This window comes from Canis lupus, chromosome 11 (assembly GCF_003254725.2).
Source record: "Canis lupus dingo isolate Sandy chromosome 11, ASM325472v2, whole genome shotgun sequence".
In the NCBI taxonomy this organism is placed as follows: domain Eukaryota; kingdom Metazoa; phylum Chordata; class Mammalia; order Carnivora; family Canidae; genus Canis; species Canis lupus.
Window position 1 is genome coordinate 44100176 of NC_064253.1, and position 16482 is coordinate 44116657.

At 36.3% G+C, this 16482-nt stretch overlaps 1 pseudogene; it reads right to left on the reverse strand.

The window, feature by feature from the left end:
* Positions 1-3768: 3768 nt before the first annotated feature.
* LOC112649707 (arf-GAP with GTPase, ANK repeat and PH domain-containing protein 11-like) overlaps positions 3769-16482 on the reverse strand; it is a 35333-nt pseudogene continuing 22619 nt past the window's right edge.

A 16482-nucleotide genomic window follows, 5' to 3' on the forward strand; every position in this document is an offset into this window, starting at 1 on the left:
AGCTTTATTGAATGTTTTGGGTATTTCTCCATCGCAGCCTTCATTTAATAGATTTTGATGTTCAAATGTTTAAATATACTACTTCATCTCTCCTAGGATTGTTTGGCTATATATACACACACACACACACACACACACACACACACACATATATACATATATATATGCATATATACTGTTAAATGCTTAGGTACCACAGAAAAGAAAATATGCTAAATATTATTTTTCTTTCTCTTCCTCTATCCCTGTTGGTCCCTAAGATTTTCACTTGTGAAAAGCAAAGGAAGATATGCAGATAGAGTCTCAGATACAGGGAAAGTACATATCCTCTTATTGTATCTCAAAACAGTACCTCAATGTATTTCTGGAAAAAGCCATAATTTTCCCACATTATTTTCTTTATTCAGAAGGATGAAGTTGATACAAGGGTAAGGGACAGTGGAAATAAGAGGGGACAGACAAGTGAAAAGGAAATCACAGGATATTAAAAATGTGATCCTAACTATTTGTCCTTTTTCCTTGTCATTGCCCAGCATTTCTAAAAACATTTTTCTAGAGAATGCATGTGTGCCATCAAGGGTCAATGCGAGTTTCAAGGTAAAAAGGACTTGGTTGTCAATATGTTAAGATGACACTGGGTTAGGCAAAGACTTTAATATCCTTCTGTGCATTGTGATATATTTGAAGGATCAAATATTGGTACCCAAATGTCCTTGGGGGGTGGGTCACCTACAGAACACACTTTGGACAATGCTGCTTTCTAACAGGTTCCTACTGTTCTGAATGTGAACAGAATAGAAAAGATTCCTGAGTGAGTCAGCAAAGTGACCTCTTGCCCTACTCCATATCTGGAGAATACACTTGAAGAGATAGTGACTCAAAACAAAATAGGACGGAGCTCATGCGGGGAAAATTAGAGACCTCATGACGATGGGCCTCTCCATCTACTAGATAATAAACTCTGCATATGTGCCCTCAAGAAACTGATGGCAGCCAGCCTCCAAGAAGCAACTCTGGGAAGGACAGGATGTGGGTGTCAGAACTTACCCTGGAATTCTGCCTTGAGGATGATTCTGTGGAAGCAAACTCATAGGGCAGGACATACAGGAGATGCAGCTTTGACAGCCTCCAGCACAAATGCTCTGCTATTTTTCCCCACTCGCGTATTTTATTCTGAGTTTAAGCCTTTTATTATCCAGTACAGTAACTACAGTAATAGGAGCCTAGAGAATAATTTTCAATCAAATATAATTTTCTTTGAAACTTGAAGAAAAAATCACTTAGTTTCTCAAACTGAAGCTTTATACCTTTTAGACTACGGTTTGCAGAGACTTAATATTTCTGTTCCGAATGCAAAAACAATTAGAAATCATTACCTGCATCATTCCAATATACATTTTTTGGACTTCTTATTTTGTACTGAAACACTCTAATAAGGGCAAGTCCATGATGATGATGATGATGATGATGATATTATTCAATACTTACCACTTTTAACTCGACATTAGAGTGTCTCTTCCCAGCGGAGTTATTTTATAAATACAATCCCAAACAGGGGTTTTGGTGATTAATATCAGCAAAAACACCTAATTTTTTAAAGATTGTATTTATTTATTTGAGAGAGAGAGAGAGGGAACGAAACGAGCGGAGGCATGGGGGAGAGGGAAAGGGAGAAGCAGACTTCCCGCTGAGCAGGAAGCCCAACTCAGGGCTGGATCCCAGGACCTTGGATCATGACCTGAGCTGAAGGCAGAAATTTAACCAGCTGAGCCACCCAGGTACCCAAAAACCAAAATGTTTGTTTATGTAACATTTGTTAGCCAGAGAAGTTTCTCCTAATTTCATCTTCCAGCACCCAACCAGCATCCTCCTTCGCATGCCATTACATAACATACATCAAGAAATAGCAAGGGAACATTGCTAAAGAAGCAGAAAGTGTGCTGTCAGCCTGACCATGACCCTTTCATACCATAGCACTGTGGCTTTGCTCAGGAACAAGAAATCTCTCCCTGACAGAACCCATTCCATAACTAAATTGTTAGTTGTTGGGTACCTCACTGTCTTAAATCTGTCTAAATCAATTCTTATACTCTCACCATAAAGGCCCAGTTTCCCCAAAGCTCACTGGTGGAATCTGCAGAGTGCATGTGCTCACATAACACGGGCTTCTTCAGGCTCTGCCGAATTGGTTTCTCCACCACAGTGGGTTAAGGAAGGCAGCTCAGTCGGTGGTGGTGGTGCAAAGGCCAGATCCCCTTTACCAGGTCGCAAATTCATCTTCCACAGGCTGTTGAGTGTTGGCCGCTAACAGCTCACAGCTTTCCTCTTCTCTGGAGAATTTCTCTTGGCTTTAACTGGGCCACCACATACAGGAATAGCCATCCTGATTTGCTGTGACAGTCCCAGTTTCAGCACTGAGAGTTCTGCATCCCAGAAAACCTCTCAGTCACCAGCAAGCAGAAATGGTTTCTTTCCCACCTCCCTCCCCTTGTGACTAAATGATACAGAGAGCACCCCTAAGGGTTAGTTCAAGATTCCACTACAATCAGCGCTGTGGTGCAGTTCCTGCTCTTGAGTTCCAGACCAACTTGGAGGGCATAATCGCTTACCTCCCTCCCTTGCTCCTTCCTCCCTCCCTTATTATGCTCTTTTTCCTTGGGGTATTCCTCCCATAAATCATGTGTACCCAAATCCTTGTCTCAGGCTCAGGAACCCTACCCTATACAAAGACAGAAAGCCTTTCAGTTGTAGGGAAAGGAGCTCCAGGAGGACAGCAAAACATAGGAGGAAGTGGTTTTGAAGTAAAAGTCACCCACATTGATATTCTACTTATTTTGCTTGCCAGACACATGACCTTAGGCAAGTTACTACAACTCCCTCTTCCTCTATTTTATCACCTGTTAAATGGTAATAGTAATATCTGTCTTGCAGGATTACTTAATAATGGGCAACACTTTAGGCATAGTCAGTGCACAGAAAATGGTACCTCTTCTAAAAATCCTCAGTATCTATCTAAATTGGGTGCTCCACTGAGTGAGTTCTTCATAAATGTTAACTGCATAAATCAACCACCCTAGAAAGACATTCTACTGTTATAATCAATCTAAAAGGTGTTTACTGGAAAAAAAACATTGTGTCTAATTTCATATATGGAGGTGAATAAAAAATTTCACCAAACTACCAGACAATTCTGATCAAAATTCTTTTAACTCTTAAATTTGTCTTCAAGGGTTATTCCTAGATTTTTTATTAAAAATAAATAACACATTTTTAAAAAAATTTTTTACAAAGATTTTATTTGAGAGTGTGAGTGACCAAGAGCAAGAGAGAGAGCATGTGCATGTGCATAAGATGGGGCAAAGGCTGAAGGAGAGGCAGAGGGACAAGCAGGTTCCTCGCTGAGCAGGAAGCCTGACTCGGGGCTTCATCCCAGGACCCTGGGATCAAGACCTGAGATGAAGGCCACCCGGGAGCCCCCACCCCACATTTTAAAGTACAGCTCAGATGCTGTTTTTCCAGTGACACTTTCCTGGAGCACAGTGGTTGTAAGAATGCCCACCATGCAGTGAGTTCTCCAGAGTCCTGGCACCCTCAGCTATAGCCTCGAGAACATTCACCAATTACTGTAGGGCAATAATCATCATTTATCACTTCTTTTCTATGATAAAGTGCTTAGTGAATATTTGTTGAATATTAATTAAAAATGAAACTCCCCGAGAGAATGACAAAAGGCACAAAGAAGCATTCAATCCTCAAAGGTGTTCATCTTCAGTGGAAACGCCATGACACAGCATCGTCCTCACCATAGCCTTGGAGAGGGGGGCAACTCAGCACAGCTCTTGAGGACAGTGAATGTGACCCAAGAAGAGCTGCGGTCACTCCACTTGTGAGAAAGGAAGACTTTGAAATGTCTCTTGTGGAGTCCAGGGAGGGCTTCGTCTGCCCCTGGCTGCTCTCTTCCCAGACGCTGTTGGCCAGCTCAGTCCCAATGGATGACATCACCTTGATAAGCTCGATGGCCAGTCGTCAAGGTCCAGTGACCGGACTAAAGAAAGGTGGGTGCCAAGGTTCTTGGATCCCTGAGCACTCGATGCACATGAGGGCTCCCAAGTTCAAACTGGCCCAGTTAGGATTCTGGGTCTTGCAGTCCATGCAGTGGGAATTCCTGTGAATGTTTCCTATCGACTGCAGAGCCATGGCCGTGCTCTGGCTGGTCAGCTGGGCCTTATTCTTGCTGCTCTCACAGGACTGTAAGCTGGCTAGGATCAGGCTCTCCATGGCTTGGACCCACGCATCCCGCTCTTCATATATGGTGGCTTCAAAGTGCCATGTCTGGCCAGTGAGGGACACAATGATAAACTCAATGTTTTCTTCTTGTTCTTAATTTGGTGAAATGTGTAAACTGCTCATGTCCTTGGGCAGGCCGTTGGTTTTAGGGCTGGAGATGGGCGCGCAAGCTGACGTGGCTTGGGGTGGCCTCTTCCCTGGGACTTTCACAGTGGTTCTCAGAAGATCAATCTCTTTACCATGAACATTCTGCAGGTAATCATGTAAACTTGGGTGGAGGGTCAGCATGCCGTTGTTGCACAGGGTCACGTATTTTTTTCCACTCCTTGTTCAGCGATTTGCCACTTCACTTCAACAGCATGCCCTGATTAATTGGGATGGCTTGATCGCTCCTGATGCTGTCCACCCGGCTTTCCAGGCCTTTCTCCTCAAGAGAAGAAGTTCCTGTGAAGATCCTCCAAGCTGCTAATGCAACACTTAACCCTGTTTATTTTCATAACACAAATGCCAATAAAGGTGAATTTGACTTAGTGGACCTTTTGAAGCTGGATACCGTCTCTCTTGATCAAGATAAGCATTTGGCATCTAATTCAGAAATAATTTTGCCTATGGATAAATGTTTAGACATTGAAACTCCTAAAGTAAGCGTCTATTCAAAAATATGTGGACAAAGCATCTTTGAAATCTCTTAGTGACAATGGAATTATTTCCCCTAATAGTCTTTGGTCACCAACTATTGACAGGTAAATATATGAATGTTACAAGTCCATTGAAAAGAGTAAAGAATGTAAGTAGATTTTTTTAAAAATGAAAGTGAAATGAATAAAATGTTTATACATTTTGAATAGAATATATTTTTAAGTGGAAAAAAATTGTATTTTTTAGAATAATCATATTTTGGTGGGATATCAGGAAGTACAATTTTGGAGGTAAATATTAAAATAATAATTATGTAGCTGTAACAGTTATTTTATTGTATAATTATTTCATATGTACTCTTCTAACAAATTTTTACGTGCACAGTACAGTATTGTTAATATAGGCACAGAGTTGTACAGCACATCTCTAGAATTTATTCTTGTATAACTGGAATTTTATATCACTCACTTCTTTTCTCTCACAAATGCTTTTCTACTGTTTCCATGAGTTTGACTATTTTAAATGCCTCATATAAGTGGAATCCTGCAACATTTGTCCTTCTGTGACTAGCCTATTTTACTTAGCATCATGCTCTCAAGATTCATCTATGTTGTTACATATGGCAGGATTTACTTTTCTTTAAGACTCAATAATATTCCATTGTATGTATACACTGCATTTCCTTTATCCATTCATGGTCAGTGGACATTTTGGTTGTTTCCATATCTTGGCTGTTCTGAATAATGCTATAATGAACACAGTAGTGCTAATATCTCTTCTGAATCTTGATTTCAATTTTTTTGATAAATATCCAGAATATTGGATATATGGCTCCAACATAGTAGTTCTGTTTTTAATTTAAATTTTTCTGTAACCCACTGAATTCAACCATAGTTTTTGATGTGTAATAGAGGTTCTGAGATACAATAGAGGTTCTGAGAGAGGTTTGGCATTCTTAAAAAGTGAGCAATAACTTCTACTGGGTGGTTCAGTGGTTGAGTGTCTGCCTTTGGCTCAGGTCATGATTCCAGGGTCCTGAGACAAGTCCTATTAGTCCTATTAGTCTCTCCACAGGGAGCCTGTTTCTCTCTTGGCCTCTCTGCCTCTTTTTTTGTGTCATTCATGAATAAATAAATAAAATTTTTAATAATAATAATAATAACTCCTACTTACTGAGCCCTTTCTAGAGTTCTGCAGCAAGTGTATTACTTATATAACTTTTAGCTTTCACAATCTTGGAATATTGAGACTTCAACGTTACAAACAAGTAGTGAGATTACCAATGTTACAAATCAAGTTAGTTAATGCTACATCACAAAGGAAGAAAGAGTACGAGAAATAACAGGGAGGAGGAAAATAAATACCAACCACAAGACTTTCTAGAAATTTCTTTAATTAGAAATCCTTAAAATTAAGCCATCTTGCAATCAATTTGACTTGTGTATGATGACTTTGCATTTAGAAATATGCCCTTCTTTTTCATTGACTTATGATCCAGTAATCATGATACATCCTGAGAATTTCAGAACTGTTCACAAATTTATCTGCCATATCTGATTTCTATTCATCCTCCATACCAAGTAAAACTTGTATAAGCTATATAAGCCTCCTCATCTTTATATAAAGTAGGTATCCATCCATCAACATTCTTTACTAAGGACAAAGCAGAATATTTGACACCCTAGAAGGATTTATAGCTACTCAAATATGAATTCAAATAACAATTTTATCCAGAAACCACGGACTTAAATACCAACTCTATTCAAAAGCAGAGGGAGGGGAAAAGAGTGTTCAACTCATATGTAGAGTCCTGAGAATAGATTTTTTTTTTCATAGAGCCTAATTTATGAACTTATAATTGACTATGGGCATCATGCTTTAATTATGATTTTGAAAAGGCCCTGGCAGTAGACTGGCTCTGACAGCCTGTGACATGGTGTGGGCTTAAGAGAATAGGTATTTATACAGGCTGTGTCAATCACCCAGTACATGCCATTTCAACTGCCTGTCCCAATCAGGGCCAGCATCCAAAAGTATAGCAATTAGAATGAAGAGATGAAAAGCACTGGGGACATTACGATGGAAGTCAATGGCCAGAGGAACCCAGAGACAGCACAAAATGTCACCTTCATGCAGACAGCTATTTTAATACTGATAAGGAAAACTGCAGTCCTTTGAAATGGGGTCACATAACTTGTTGAAATAGAGAAGAAAGAGCTAATTTAACAAAATCAAAGGGCTCCCATATTTCCCAAGGAATTTAGGGATTCAACTCTAGATTTCACTTTCATATATGACATAACCTCTTAACCCAGGATCTAACCAGTTAATATTACATTCAGCAAAGTCATTAATTAGATTCAATGCTGTCCCCTTTCTGTCAGCATTTAGTGAAGAGAACAGTGAAGAACAGGGTCATTGCTGCAAAAGCATTACATTTAGAGTCAGAAGATATAAAGCCACATGTTGATTCAACTTATTCTACCTTTGAAACCTTGAACAATATTCCAAATCTCAATTCTTTTACTATGAAGTGTGACAATAACATAGAGCCACTATGCAAATCCCTTGATGCCAGACATGCACTAACTATAAAAAGACAAATAATACAAAGAATCATCATTATTGAAGATTGTAGTATCTATTGCCATAATAAAAATATTCTCAAATTTTCCATCTGGAAACAACAAACATTTATAACCTCACATATTTTAGGGGTCAAGAATCTGGTGGTGGGCCTGGCTATATGGTTCTGGCTCAGGACCTTCATGAAAGCTGAGATCAAAGTGTTGGCTGAGGCAATCTCAAGGGTCAACTAGGGCAGGATCTGCTTCCAAGCTCACTCATAAGGAAGTTGGCAGAAGTACCACTTTAACACTCACTTGTGTGACTATTCACAGACCTCAGAAGACTTGTTTGCATGTGTATTCACATGGGCCTCCTTACAGGGCTATCTTACCGCATGGCAATCAGCTTTTCCCAGAGTGAAGTATGCAAGAGAAAGCAAGAAAGACTAGCCAAGAGGAAACCACAATCATTTTGTAATCTAAATCAGCAATTATATGCCATCACTTTGGCTGCATTTAATAGAATACTTAAAGCAAGTTGCTGAATTCAGCCCACACTCAAGATAGATTATATAAGGCTGTGAATGCCAGGAGGTAGACCACTGGGGCCATCTTAGAGCTTACTCCAAAAACTAGCAGCACCTGTAGAGATTTGACTAAGCCTAGCAATTAATTTAGTCAAGGAGTAGATGAAAGCAAAAACAAACATAGCTATTTAGGTTCTTTCCATGATTTTTACTTTATTTAGGACACATAACTAATCCATTCAGCTGTTTTATCTATACATACTCACTGTGTGTTAAGCAATGAAAATTCTGAAAGTTCATGTATAATTTTCTTTCTCCACTCTTTGGAATGCAGACAGCTGTCTACTTATAAGCTACTATGCAAAGTCTAAGGGTCAATTATCCATTTCACAGAGTATCCATGAGTAAGCTTGTCAATCTTATGCTATGCTTTAAATTCTTCTTCATTTCCCCATTTCCTTGGCTAACTAATTTTATCTACAATTTGCATTCAAAAGTAAGTGACAAGATAAGTGGTTTATACCTTGAGTCTGTCTCCTCTATTTTCCAACCTTTGATTAGCAACCAGGAAAAACTTACTCACCCTTTCAGGGAAGAAGCTAATCAGATAGACCTTCACTGACTGTGTCCCCACACAAAATGCCTGAATTAAAATTTAAGTTTAAACATAATGTACTAAAAATCAAGAATTTTAAAAACAGTCATCTAATTCAACCTAATTTTCAAGAAGGAAAACTTAGGCCAAAAAACACCATATCTGAGAGCAGAAAAACAAGTCTCTTAGTTCTAAACGTATGTATATAGATAGATAGTTCCTGAAGAGGAGGAGAAAGGTAATAAAGCAAAAGAAATATTTGAAGGAAAAAAAAAAAAAAGAAATATTTGAAGAGATAATGGCTGGGAATTTCCCAATGTTTTCAACAAATAAATAAATAAAACCACGGACCAAAAATGCCATGAACCTCAGACAAGATAAATAGGACTAAACAATAAAATCACCGATAGCCACTTATCAAAATGCTGAAAAATCAAAGATAAAGAGGAAAACTTTCTAAAGTTAGAATGGGAAGAGACATGCTTGTGCACAGTGGCAACAAAATTAAAGCCAAAATACAATGAAACAATAATTTTTTAAGGAGCAGAAAGAAAAAAAAAATGACTGGATATAATTCCACCCTGGCAAAAACGATTTTTCAAAGTGAAAGCAAAATAAAGAATTTTTTTCAGAGAGACAAAAACTGAGATAATACATTTCTAGTGGGCCTGTAGTACAAAACATGATAAAATAATTTATTCAAGCTTGAAGGAAAAAGATACCAGATGAAAGCCCAGATCTGCAGGGGGAAAAAAAAGCCACCTCATATGCCTTTGCTTTGATTGGTTTACATTCTTAAATATATTTTTGATGTAATATTTTTCAAATGCAACCAGATGGAAGACATAAAAACAGCTTATTAGGCAAATATTCTATATTTATCTTCACACTTTACAGTCAATATATAATTTGTGAATCTCAGCATTTTATGGTCTCTATCAGAAGTCACAGTGTATTTCACATATCAACTTGACTCTCTACAAAGCTGTTAATTCTCTGCCCCCCCTCCTCCTTCAAACTGCTTCCTTGTTGGCTCCATGACTGTGGCTCTAAGACTCCACATTGCTCTCAAAGTGTCAAGAGAGGCCAGACAGTACAAAGGATATTCATGCTCACAAGTCATGAAAGGACTGATATTGCCACCAAAGGGCCTATCCCTGATCCGGGAAAAATAGAAATTTCATAGAAACAAAATTGTCTTTCTTAATATAGAAACTTAGCTTTGCCCTTGAAGTTGCTGTGTGTGGGTTTCAACAGTGAGGTAAAAAAATTGAATTTGTATTTTATTATTTGTTTTTGTTTTAATTTTGCCCTTTCAGCACATATCTGTTATCTTAATAATGTCTTTGACCTCCAAGTTTTCCAGTTTGGCTCTCACATCCTGCTTATTCTCTAAGTTTAAAGAGTTAGTAAAAGTTAATAAAATAAAATCAGGCCTATGGAAAAGCATTTGTGTAAAATTCCTAGAATTGAGATGGATGAATTCTATAACAGTATGCTATTGTTTGTATTGAAACAAATTTTGAAGGGCACCTAGTGACTAAGTGGTTGGTTGATCTCCCGCCTTTGCCTCAGGGCGTGATCCTGGGATTAAGTCCCACATCAGGCTCCCTGCAGGGAGCCTGCTTCTCCTTCTGCCTCTGTCTCTGCCAATGTCTCTGTATCTCTCATGAATAATTAAAATCTTAAAAAATAAATAAATAAAATAATAAAAAATTTTGAGCAGTATTCATAGTTTGTTGCTATAAGAGTTTGTTAAACATACTTTTAATTCCCTTTTTAAAAACTCTTAAACGTAGTCTGTTATACTCAGAATTTCTTAAGGCAATCTTCTCCAACGGCTCCAATCTACCTAGTTTAAACATGACAATTTATTATATTCAACAAAGTCCTAGTATGGATAGCTAAATATTTGACAAGTTCTTTAATTTGGGAATTAGAAGAAAAACAAATAAATTATTTTGAATAAAACCACAAGTTGTAATGAGAAGTATATACTTTGAGAGTTAACATACATATAGGATATGTATCTGTGGCAGATTGTTAAAATTCTCCAACCCTTTGCTTAATCCTCTATAAAAAGAAAAAGAAGAAAGAAAAAAGAAAAGAAAAGAAAAGAAAAGAAAAGAAAAGAAAAGAAGAAAAGAAAAAATCAAAGAAAAGAAAGAAGGAAGGAAGGAATATCCATGTTCTTTACTACATGAGTTGCTAGTTGGCTATGCTTCAAAGCAGGTGAAGGATACTTCCCTACTTCATTTTCAGGACTGGCCATGCAACTTTCCGTGGGATGGAAAATGGGCAGACATTATACATACCATATTCAAACATAAGCTTTAAATGATATTGCATTCTTTAACATTTTATTTTAATTTTTTGTTTGTGTTTCTTGCATTCCTGCCCTATGCTATGAGAACAACGTAGTCTGAATAGAAACTACTCTGCCATCCTGTGTTCAAGAACTGGAGGGCATATAGAATAGAGGTAATCGTGACCAAATAGAGTTGCAGCCAATTTACACACTTGCCAATGAAAAGTAAATACTATCTGAAGCCACTGACATTTAGAGGTTATACATGACCACAACAAAGCTGTCTAATATTGTCTCTGTGTGTGTGTGCACAAGAACATTTTCTCATGTAAAGCTCCTTAACAATGAGACAATTTGAGACAATTTTCATTCTCCCCATATGAAATTAATTCACATTCAACTATAAAGAAGCAAATCCTCCATATAGCACTTTCTGTAACTGAAGTCAATTCTTAATTATAAATAACTTAGGAAGTCCTCTATGCTTCTAAAAACTTTGTAAAATTCCAGACTCTCTTGCTCAAGGTATCTCTCTATTTGTGTATTGCCCTAATTTTCCATTCTTTTTCTGTTTGAATGTTCTATGAGGTATTTCACTCTTATGGGAGATGTTTTATACCACTCTGGCTCTTGTTGGGAGAGATTCATTTTTTTGGTTAAGTCTGGTATAAAAAGTGCCTCTTACCAACCTTTGTGGAAATCATCTTAACCAAAGATATTCTCTGTTTAACACTATTAAATAGTCCTCTGTACTACCCAGATAGAGAAAACCAGGGAGGTATTGGTTAATTATTTGACTCATTCAGTTGTGTACTCATGCATATAGTTCTGGTTGATAAATTCTTAGAATTCTTTCAATGTTCTTGGCATCTGGGCTACCATTTGTCCCTTACATTGATGATATAAAGGTCAAAATAACTGCAAAACTTGTGAAGTTGTTATTAGGATTGTAACCTTACACACGTTCTCCAAACCAAACATCTCCATGTATAATTATCATCATATTTACATGCAATTATTCTTTAAAACATGCAGTTTGTTCAAAAATGACTTCTTCCAGTTATAACCTGTCCTCATGAAGGAGGGTGAGTCACTTTTTATACCCCAAATACAAGTCTCATTAATATCTACACATTGCCTTTTTAGTCTGTTAAACTACATAATATACCCAGACCAATAATTGCCCACAGTCAATTCCTAATAGCAGTTCCCTTCTCTCTTACAATTCCTTTAAAATTCGGCACATTATCTTAAAGTGCAAATAGATCGCTGAAGAGATGCCTTCTGTCACCCCGAGTGTTTCTAAACTGGCAACTTCAAAACAAGTCATACACACCATCTATAAGCCTAGCAATATTTAGGCAGGCTATATAGCCGTATAAACCTCCCTTCAGGCTGGAAGCTCTGTTAGTTGGTTGCTTTCCATGAAATATGTTTTGAGAACCAGCAGCAATATGTATTTCTCACTTCAGTACATTCTAGTACAGGACATCTTCCATTTCTGAGTATTTGTGAATAAACGCGGATTATGCTTTTGCCTTGTGAAAAAAGAAAGACTCTTGAAAACATGTCTCATAAACTCCTTATTTATACTGTTCATTCTTGTTTTAGAAATAAATTATTTTAGTTCTCTCTGTATTAATATTACTTGAGTTTTTTCCCCTAGGCACAATGTCACTTAGTGTCCCCGGGTGCCAAAATTTTAGCCAGATAGCTTCATATTTCAACTTCTGTCTGGAAAATAAAGTGGGGAAATAATAGATGAAGCAAGATACCTTTGTTCTCATTTTTTTTAATTATTGCTATCCTTCTCATTTAGTTGTATAGTTTCTTGCTCCTCTTCAGTCAGTGAAATGTGATGGTGTAGTGCTTCATGGTTGTCCATACAGAGGCTTCTACACTGAAGAGACAAACTCAGAACAATAATCAGTCTGGCTGAATTACTGGAAACTACACAACCAAATATCAGATCCATGTTAATGCAAGTGTTTATAAGCATAAGAAGCAAGTAAGGTTTTCTGCATTATCTAGCTTTCATTTTGTCTTTTCAAATGTCTCATTTCTCAGCACTCTTTGAGGCAAAGACTATTTAGGAACATTTTTTAAAAGACGGGATGTTCTAAAGAAGAATTTTATTAAATGTTGTCCCAAATAGATTTTTGAGAAAAGAATCAGCTAGGTTTCAGTGTTGAGAGATGTTTACCTAGCAGAAAGACTATTCGACAAATCATGCAGTCAATCAACCTAATTGTGAATCACGGAATGTGTGCACTGGAACGTCAAGTATCTGGCAGAGAGGTTTCCTCTTTAAAATTCATGACATCATACTCTGGTGCTTTGAGTTTGGCTCAATTTGAGAAATATCCTTCTTTGGATGAATTAATTGGAATATTGGCTCTATGGGAAAAATAATCCCTCCAAATCTCTTTATGAGGAAATTAGTATCTTGGATATATTTTCAATTCCCTAAAGGGAACAACATCTCTTGATAAAGAAAATAAACTGCTTCCTCAAATTTTTTAAAACTAGTTCAATATTCTGCTTTAATTGTTATGTCAAATGGTACAGTGAAAAGAATTTTCATTGTCTGGATAATTTATGAACCAATCCACACAACAGAATGAGCATTGAGATAGTAAATGGGGAAGTTTATGCTTTTTAAATATACATTTCATTTATTTGGAAGAAAGATTTGTTTTTGGAAAATAGAAAAAAATAATAAAAGAACCTTTCAGGCTTATTAAAATCAAAGATGTATTGCAAAATAATGTACTATTGGGAAATTTCCCACATCATATATATTTGTTCATGATCAACAATTTTAATATTCTATCACGTATCATGAAGTTCTTTCTTCTGTTGATTTTATTTACACATATCTCTATTCACAAGGTGGAAGTCAGCAATATCATTTCCATAAGTACAGCTCAACTTATATCCTCTAGCTCCTCACCAGTCTTGACTCAACTTTGCCCTCTGTGTGTGTGTGTGTGTGTGTGTGTGTGTGTGTGTGTATGGGAGGGGAGATGGTTGCAGTTTGTGCTCATTATATATTAAACCTATAATAAACTACCCCATTCTTTATTACAAAGAAAAATGGACCTTCTTCTGTCTTTCAGAGGAAGTATAGTTTCTCAAATAAAATGTAAATACTTCACTTCAAAATGTTGAATAGAAATGTACTTAAAGAATTCTAGCTGGTTAAATTTAGAGTGCTAAACAAAGTCTAATCTAAGAATATTCTTTGGCTTTATGCCCACAGCATTTTTATTTGATTGTAAATTGGACATATTTTCATTCACTTTAGAATTTTGCTGCTCAGTGTTTTCTTCCCTGAAGCGACTCAACAGGTTCTGATTACCATGTAGGCACCAATATTAACTCCCTACCTTCTGAGGACAGTTGTATCATTTCTAGCCAAGGGTGCATCCCCACCCCACTCTTTCTGCTTAGAACATTTTCCATGAATAATTGTGACTTGGAAGTTAACATTTCTTTTTTTATAAATCAGTTTTTTTAAGGTATAATCTACACATGGAAAAAAAATGTACCCACATTATATCAACTTTTCCATGAATTTTGACAAATATGACCACAATCAAAATATAGAACATTTCTGTCATCCTCATAAGTTTTCTTGTACTACTTTACAATCAATACTCTCCATGTGCCTCATCCCAAACAATGACTGATCTACTTCCTATAAATAATAATCCAGCCATACAGTGTGTGCTCTATTGTGTATGACTTCTTTTATTTAGCATACTGTCTATGAGATTTACTCATAGTGCTGAGTGTACCGGTAGTCCATTGCTTTTCCTTGCTAGATAACATTACATTGTTTGGATATATCATAATTTGTATACCTATTCATCTGTTGATGAACATTTGGAATCTTTCTAGTTTGAAACTATTATGAATATGATAGTCTTTGTGTGATAGATTTTTTCATATTTTCACTGTCTTGCATAAAAACACATTTTGTAATGTGTTTTGTAATTTGTTTGTCTCTGAGTATTTTGTTTTGATGCTATTATAAATGGTGTTATTTTTCCAACTGTTCATTACTAGTACACAGAAATCCAACTGATTTTTTGTATGGTTTTGATTCTGTGATCTTTGTAAATTCATTTATTTTAGCAGTTTTTTTGTTGACTTCTTAGGGCTTTCTACACAAAAAATTTTATAATCTGTAAAAAGTGACTGTTTATTTTTTCCTTTCCAATCTATACACCTTTATATCTTTTTTTTTTTTTTCATTATTGTAGAGCTAGGACCTCCATTACAATGTTTATCAGGAATTGTAAGAATGAACATCCTTGCCTTATTCACAGTGTTAGGGGGAAAGCATTCAATGTTTTATTATTAAGTATGATGTCAGCTGTAGATTATCAGAGATGTCATTTATTTAATTGAGGAAGTTCTCTTTTATCTCCTGGTTTGCTGGATATTTAAGTTCATCAAATGCTTTTCCTATATCTGTTAAGATGATTCTTTCAATTTTTTTAACATTTCAAAAACATTTTTAATACGGTTGCTTACATTGGTTATCATTATACATGTACATCATATGAAAACCTTGCTGGAAACAAATCACTTAGTTATGATGTTTTATCCTTCTTATATATTACTTGATTCATCTTGTTAATATTCTGTTAAGGATTTTTGCATCTATGTAATTGCTGGCATTACAGCAACATTCTTGCAACCATGAGGTAAAATATAAGTGATTTTTCAGAGATGTTAATTCAGATATCATAAAGTTTCTAAACCCAGAACAATAATTGTCCATCTCTGGACTGTTTTGTGAAAATAAATACTTAATTAAACCCTGTTCGTATAAGCCATAATAGTTGGGATTCCTGTTACTTGAAGTTAAAAGCGCCCTTAATTCAAATGCCATGTGGAAAATTCTATATTTTAAAACTACTCAGGAACATAGAAGAATCTCACTTCATCTCACTTCTTCACTGTGTTTTAGCTCTGTTTTTGTTTTACTGGCAAACAATAATCATAAAAATTATAGTAGTGCTACATTTTCTTATTTAATTTCAAAACTTTATCATACAATGGACACTACTATTCTTGTTTTACAGAAACTCTGAGAAGTAATTTGCACAAGGTCATTCAGCTTTTAAAACCTAACACAAGATTTTGAACTAATTTTTAAAATAACAAGAAACGTCATGCTTTTAATCATGGCCGATCCAACACTAAGAGGTCTTTTGTTAATTTTTTGCTAAACTGCGTGGAATTCATTCTTAGTAATCTCTATGGTCCACTTTGGACTTAGTACCGCGGGAAGGTGTAAAATTTTGACAGTGAAGGCCTACTATTGAACAGTAGGGCATAAGAGCATCATCTGGCAATTCGAAAGAGGACTATCTAATAATAGTCAAAGAAGTAAAGTCAAGATCTTGTAGATTTTATACCCCATGTAGAAATATGTAGAAAAGGGAGACATTTGAAAACATAAAAACTGCTATGGTATCTTGAATCTTCTGGAGGGGCAATACTAACAAATAATAATTTTACAGCTATTTTCAAGTTTCTGAGAAT